Genomic DNA, 7,799 nt, shown 5'->3' with positions numbered 1-7,799 from the left:
TTAGAGTTGCAAAGGGTAACTTCAGGATGTTTTCCTTCATCCAGAGGGTAATCAATGACTGGTTGCCAGGAAGGGTGGTTGAAGTCAGATCACTGGATTCACTGAAAAAATAGCTTGATGCTATGATGGGAAGACAGTAGGATGGGTGTGCTGGAGGGATGAGATCAGATGGGCTGAAGGGCCTTCTTCATCCAAACATCTCTTAAGATTTACCCATTCATGTGTTCTGGTTTTAACGTGGCATTTACCTGAGCAAGAACTGTTCTCTCTATCAATGTGCAGGTGGTATATGGTGCCAGGAAGGAATCCCAGAAAACTGCTGCGACATATTTATTCCTTTCACTTTACGACGAGATTCTGTGATTGTCCTTTGTCCATGCCATCCAAGGCAACGTTCACTCTCTCAAACAAGCCACAGCCTCGAGCAACAAATCATTACAGCCACAAGCATGGGACAGGTTTGTTGAGATTCTCGTGACCACAGGATAATCAGCCGTGTGTGTGTGTATGTGTGTGTGCATGCCTCCAGAGGCACAATTAGTAGTATTGGGTTGTCTGTAAGACATAAACTTGGGGGATGGATTGGCTTCATTGCGGCAGTGACAGCAGCTGTAGGCTGTCTCCCTCATGTCCCCTCCTGAGTTAGCTCATTATGATCAGGTTGGATTTTCACAAGTGAAAACAGCAGGATCAGATGCTGCTGAAGATTAACTCTCTGTGGTCGGCCCTGCACACATTATTGTTCGGTTCACAGGCACCTTTATTCCGGAGAGAGCATTCATACTTGCCTGCTCGCCTTGGGCGTTGAACCAAGAAATCAAAAAATGTGTTACAATGCTCAGATGTGACCCATTTGTCCTGCAGCGCATCTAAAAATGAATTTAATCTTTGATATTTTAACAAAGGTTCTCCAGTAAGTCTTTTGATGTGAAACTGCACAACCTCTCTCTCTAAAAACTCTGATTATGAATCAATAATTGGTGAGAAGTTTCAGCCTGCTGTTCAGTACATCTGATTATATATTTAAACTTGAGTTTCCTACAAACGCTAAAAATGTATTGGATTTTGATATCTTTTCTCTTCGCACACATCTGCACTTCCTTATTTTCTGTTTCTAGCTTAAAAAATTCTGGATGACTTTGAAACACGTTGACAATACAGCTAATGTTTCCAATTTTAGCTTGGGAGGGGTCCACATACACCACACGCACGCACTTTTATATTTCTTCCCAAGTGGGTTAAGCTTGCAAAATATTTGGACTCCATATGTCTCTGTTTTCCTAGCAGTAAGTAGAAACCTGATAGTTAGTCAATTGGCAGATCGCTTTTCCGGGGATAGTAATTCCGTCCAAAAAAAAATTAATTTGGTCACTTAATCCACTACTGTTTGTGGAACACTGCTGTGCGCAATTGGCTATTGCATTTCGCCCAAAGAATATACAGTCATTTCACTTTACAATATATTCTTTGAAGCGCTTTGAGACGTCTAGAAGATGCATTAAGGCACTATATCAAATGCAAGGATTATTAGCTTTTAATGATGTATCATCCAAGAGGGGATGTTCAAAAACACTTCTCACTTGGCTTATCGCTATAACAGGCATTGACATCAATGTTCTGCAGGAAACAGAGTCGCACAAACGCAAATATGCTTTGAAGTTGTGAGTACAAATGCTATAGTACTTGTGAGATACAAACCTCCAACCTATTGCACCACAAAAGTGTTACAATGCTCTCAGTCATTTGAAGAGAAATAAAAGAACTGTAATTATTTGAATGATAAATGTTGATGAAAATTCATTTTCCTATTCAAGTATATCAGAGTGGCTAAAAGGTTCATTGTGCATTAAATATAAGCTGCACTTTTTGATAATGGAATGGATGCAAAAATATTCAGTATGCAGTATGACAAAGATCAAAATAATTGATTCCATTATCAGCAGTGCCACCCATAATTGAAAACACATTAGCATAAGATGGATTCTGAGGAGCAATTTATCATCACAGTTGTAACCAATTTCAGGCAGATGTGTAGATGGCAATTCAGATATTAAAATTGCATTCCCATGCATCAGATTTGCTATGCAAATCTTCCCTTTTCTTTTTTAAAATACAGCTTTGTGCTCCACCTTTCAACGTAACATATGGGTCATCATTCACTGCAGTGATCAATTTCCACTAATTGAGTCCGAGCACTTACACAACTATTTACCTGATCCAAAAATGGATCTAGTTTTCAAAACCCTTTGAACTAATATTGTTCTCAATTCACATGTTCCATCATGCATGGTTTTAAATGTTCCTTATTCTGGAAAATGCGTATGAGTGGATTTTGCTACTGTTGCAACAGTACCTCACCTTAAAGGATAAGGCAAGTTAGCTGACAGACATTAAACATGAGTTGAGAGAAACATCGATAACAATCTAAAGTACTGTATGTGCAGAGAATGTAGGGAAAACAGCCTGTGTTGAGTACCATCAATAAAAAAGAGGCCTTCCTCCTCAGGGAGAGAAACATGACACTCCAGCATCGATTTCACAGAATAGATTAAAAGAATGAATCAAGTGATTGTGCACATGAATTTCTGAGACCAGGAAAAAAAAATGCATCACTGATTAACCAGTACTGATTCTATTTTATGTAAATGAAGAATTCAAATCAATTGTCATTTTAACAAATTGCCATTTCAACAGTTTACTTACAATGCAACCCCATGTATTCTGCAGAAACAGATCTTCTGACTGTATTTTTTTTACCCTACAGATGCTGAAGTTTTGCTTTCTTTCTACTATCAAGTGACACGTTTTTGACAGGTTTCCCAGCAACAATGACCCAAAGTAAGATATTATCCACCTATGTTTGCTAGAACCAGCAGCGAAGCACTCACTACAGCACTTGTGTCTCCAGCCCTGACAAGAATCCTCAACCAGTAAAGTACTGGCAGCATCCAACAGCCTGTAAATGAGCAGCTGGGCTTGCTGTGTTGCCTGCTCACATCGCAGTTGAGTGGGAAAAGGAAGAGCTCAGTGCACTTGTATTCAAAACACATTGACAGAGAAATCGCTCACTATTTACTGCGGATGTGTGTGTCTAAGGATTTAAAAAAATTGGACTATCATAGCAACTCTCTTCTATCATTAGAAATGATTGACAGCACATGAGTGGGCCTGAGGTGCTTTTATACTAATGTTGAAAGTACAGTCTGTGCACTGATGAAGATGTGGGACTAACTTGTGCATGCATTGTCTCAACTGATACCACACTCTGGAGAGATTGTAGTTTGGCAGTCATACACACATTTTTTGCCAGTGTGGCACATTACATTGGAACCAGGAATGCAGTGTAAATGGAGCATTAAATGTCAACTCTGAATAAAAAGTATACATTTTACAAACCATTTGCTCACTCCTATGTTCAATTTTTTTTGTGGTCAGCCAGGTGTCTGACACATGCAGAAACCTATCACCGTGCTTAAGAGTACCCAAACCAAGCTGAGAATTCAATGCATCCCACCTACACATGGAAATCCCAGAGATAAATTGTTGGACTGGAATGCACACTCTCTCCCTGGAGGGACACATCCTAATGACCTAATTCCAGAAAGTATTAGTGCAGGTTGGCAAGAGTCAAGGGGTTCCCAGAGTGTGCGTTGGAGTACTGCTGGAGTCTAACCAGCTAAAACCGCATAACTTACCATTGAGACCACTGCCTGGCAAGCTTTCCCACTGCTTGTCAAGCTAGGACCACCCTACCCGTTAGGGCTCTGGCTTGCAGGCTTAACAGGAGCTGAGTGGGAAGAGTCCCTGACCCATTAGCAATGTGATATTTCTATTGCCTGCATGTTAGTCTTTAAACTAACAAATCTTTAAATCCACAACTGTTTGTGGGACACTGCTGTGCGCAATTGGCTGCCACATTTCGACCACAAATATACAATCAATTCACTTTACAGTTTATTCTGTGAAGCGCTTTGAGACATCTAGAAGATGTGAAAAGCGCTATATCAAATGCAAGGATCATTATTATTATTATACATTTCTGTTGGAATACTTTTTGAAGAAATTGATGTATTGAAAAAACTATATTGCGCTATTTTATAACTGCAAATGTATCTTGGTTTCACATGAAATTTCAGCCCTGAAGGGAAATTTTCTGAACTTGATACTTCTGGTTGACAAGGGAAGGGGAAAACAACGAAATACAGTATTAGTTTCCTATTTCTTTTTACAGTTTTTTTTAGTAGCTTTCTACTGTAATGAAAGAAACCACATAGATGATTAAGATATACAATAATCCTTGCGCACGATATAGCACTTTATTGAGTTCTCTAGACCTCTCAAAGCACTTCACCGGATTTTACTCTCAAGTGTAGTGACTGTGTGTTTGATAGTTGCATTTAAAGTTAAATGAAAAATGTGCAGAAGAATTGTGCTCCACTTACATACAAGATAGAAAACCTCCATTAAATTAGATTTGGGAAATTAGGAGGGGGAAAACCCTTTTCATAAATGCACAGTGAATATGTGGGATAGTTATTGAGGCAGCTCTTAATCTTGTATTCATTTGATTTGGCTGTAATGTACAGTCAGTTTCAGATCTCCTGTTCACACCATGTTTATTTATACATAAACTGTTGGTGTGCGCCTTTCCCAGCTTAGTTTCTGGTTCAGATCAATCTCAATCAATATTTCTGCCTGCTAACACAAACTGATTTCCGATTGGATTTATATAGGCTAGCATTGATGCCCCATTAAATAAATTGTAAACAACACTGTAATGAAATGAAGAAAACAATTTTGGATCATATTTATAATAGGTACTAGGTATAAGATGTTAAAAGTGAACTTTAGCAAAACGTGAAATTTAAAGTTGAAACATTGCTTACTATAAAATATATATTCACTTACCTCTGTATCAATACCACAACAATTTAACAATTTAGTAATAGCATTCAGTAATAACATAAACTGTCACCGTATCAGTGATTAACACAATCACAAAAGCAGCTTTAATGTAAGTTATTGAATAGCAAAACAATTAGTTTTTGCAGCGTCCTTGAATCACTATAAGTTAATGCCGTAAACGCATGTAAATGCAAGCAGATATTTTAACTTACACATGAGTGTAGACCTAGACAATTTGATTTCAATTAAAACAATTAAAGAAAGACTTCAGATCAGTGGAAATTGCTTCCCTTCCACCATTCCAAACACAGAGAATAACATAGATGTTGAAAAATAACGAGAGGTTCAAATGAAGAAGACCCTTTGATCTCATCCTTTCAGATTACACACGCCAAAGTCCTCCCATTACAGCATCCAGCTGCTTTTTAAGTGAGTGCAGTATTCCATCCCACCGCCTGATTGACATCCTTTCATCACTTATATATTTAGTTTCCTGTTCCAGTAAGTTGTTAAAGAGCAAGTCCATAATTTCTTAAATGAATCCAGTGTCCTGGCCTCAACTACTCTTCCTGGTAAACTGTTCCACTTGCTAATTACCCCCCTGGGTAAAAATAATTCTTCCTCACATCTGTCCTGAAATTGCTCATGGCAACCCTAAACCTGTGCCCTCTTGTTGTGCTTTCTTGGTGTTTTTCAAAGTATTGTTCTGGGTTTATTTCACCACTAGAAGGTTTCCTCTGAGACATCGCTTTTCAAGGCTTTGGAGCCTCGGCTGTCAAATCTTTGCTCATAACTTATTCCTCTAAAAATAATGCAAATAATAGCATTTGATATAGTGCCTTACACATTAGGAGGAGATCTCAAAGTGTGTCATAGGATTTACCGCAAAGTGTAGTGACTGTGTATTCTGTATGTGTGTGTGTGTGTGTGGGGTGAGAAATCAAACTTGCAGGTGTGGCAATTGATGCGTTGTCAATTAACACATTCTTCTTTAAAAAAATGTGGACAAATATCTGATTAGGAACCAAATAATAATAATAATAATAATAATCCTTGCATTTGATATAGCGCTTTTCACGTCGGGAGAACGTCCCAAAGCGCTTCACAGAATATACTGTAAGTGAATTGACTGTATATTTGTGGGCGAACGCGGCAGCCAATTGCGCACAGCAATGTCCCACAAACAGTCGTAGATTGAAAATGACCAATTTATTATTGTTTTTTGTTTTGGAGGGATTATTATTAGGCGTGTGGAGTAAGGAAACTTGCCCAAGGTTTCGCCCTGCCTGGAATTGAACTCAGGTCTCTCGCTTGCAAAGCGAGTGCTCTAACCACTGAGCTACAGGACTCCACAGTCAATATTTTTTTAAAAAAATACACATAGGGGGATAATTGTGTGGAGCGTGATGGTTCCTATGCTGCAAATTGAAGAATTATGCTAAGGAAGGTCAAGGATTTGTAATGTAGGACAGGATATTCTGAACGCTTCGTCAATTTATTTTGGCCGGCAGAGGATTGTGCAGAAATGTTGCAGTTTGTTTCCTCAGCCCTATGAAGTGGGTTGGTAAGCGCTCCGGGACGCTACCCCCGCATGAAGGGCACTATATAAATGCAAGTTGTTGTTGTTGTTGGTGGTGGTGGTGGCAGCATTGGCAGATTTTATGCAATATGTGAAAGAAAAGGAATTGAAAGGTTTACAAGTGCACAAAGTAGACCATTTGTCCCATTAAGTATGTACATGTCTTAGCTTCTGTAATACCACCCCTTTGCTCTTTCTGAAATCCCCTTTAATGTTATTTTCTTGGTCAGCGCTTTCTTGGTGTTTAGGTGCGGTGACATACCTTTATAAAAGCCATTAAAACTTGGTGAGAAGGATGACTTTAAAATGTCTTTGGACTCTCCTCCAGAATGCTAAATTTAAAAGCCACACCACAAACTCCCACTGTCATACAGCGAAGAGCAATTTTATAAAGAGAATGTTTTGCATTATTTTTTCTATCACCAAAGGAGCTGCAAAATGTGTTGTATCTCAGAGGCTGTTAAGAGTGAGCACTTAGAATAGAACTTTTAAAAGCCCATGTTTGACAATATTCATAGCAGTGTACTTACTGTATTTGCTTGATCAAACCTCTCTACTGTTCAGCATATTCTTACAGACACTTTGCATTTCCAGCAACTGTTTGAATCCTAAGCCGTCTTTAACTCCCAAACCCAAGTGCACTAAATCTACAGTCATTAATTAAAATTAATGAGGCACTTTCCTGACATTCAGGTTAATACAGTTCCTGCAAACAAACCTCGACAGAGAGCAATTAACATTATGTTTTAGTATAATCCATTCAAGATACACAGTAAAACCACACAAATGATAGGTTCAATAACACAATGAACACACGTTTGGAACTAAAACGTTGGTGTGCAATTATTACTTCATATATATACATATATGTGGAGTCCTGTAGCTCAGTGGTTAGAGCACTTGCTTTGCAAGCGAGAGACCCGAGTTCAATTCCAGGCAGGGCGAAACCTTGGGCAAGTTTCCTTACTCCACACAGAGCCTAATAATAATCCCTCCAAAACCAAAAAACAATAATAAATTGGTCATTTTCAATCTACGACTGTTTGTGGGACATTGCTGTGCGCAATTGGCTGCCGCGTTCGCCCACAAATATACAGTCAATTCACTTTACAGTGTGTTCTGTGAAGCGCTTTGGGACGTCCTCCCGACGTGAAAAGCGCAATATCAAATGCAAGGATTATTATTATTATATATATATATATATAAAACCACCGGAGTTTGAGAAGAGTAAATACATGTGCAGTAAGTCCTGGACCCAGAATTGCCAGCGTTGCCCTCAAAGGTTGAACAATCTGACAATCTGCTGATGGTCTAA

This window comes from Callorhinchus milii, unplaced genomic scaffold (genome assembly GCF_018977255.1).
Source record: "Callorhinchus milii isolate IMCB2004 unplaced genomic scaffold, IMCB_Cmil_1.0 Scaffold2, whole genome shotgun sequence".
Classification (NCBI taxonomy): Eukaryota; Metazoa; Chordata; class Chondrichthyes; order Chimaeriformes; family Callorhinchidae; genus Callorhinchus; species Callorhinchus milii.
The sequence above is the reverse complement of the archived record's forward strand: the minus strand, read 5'-3'. Positions refer to the sequence as shown.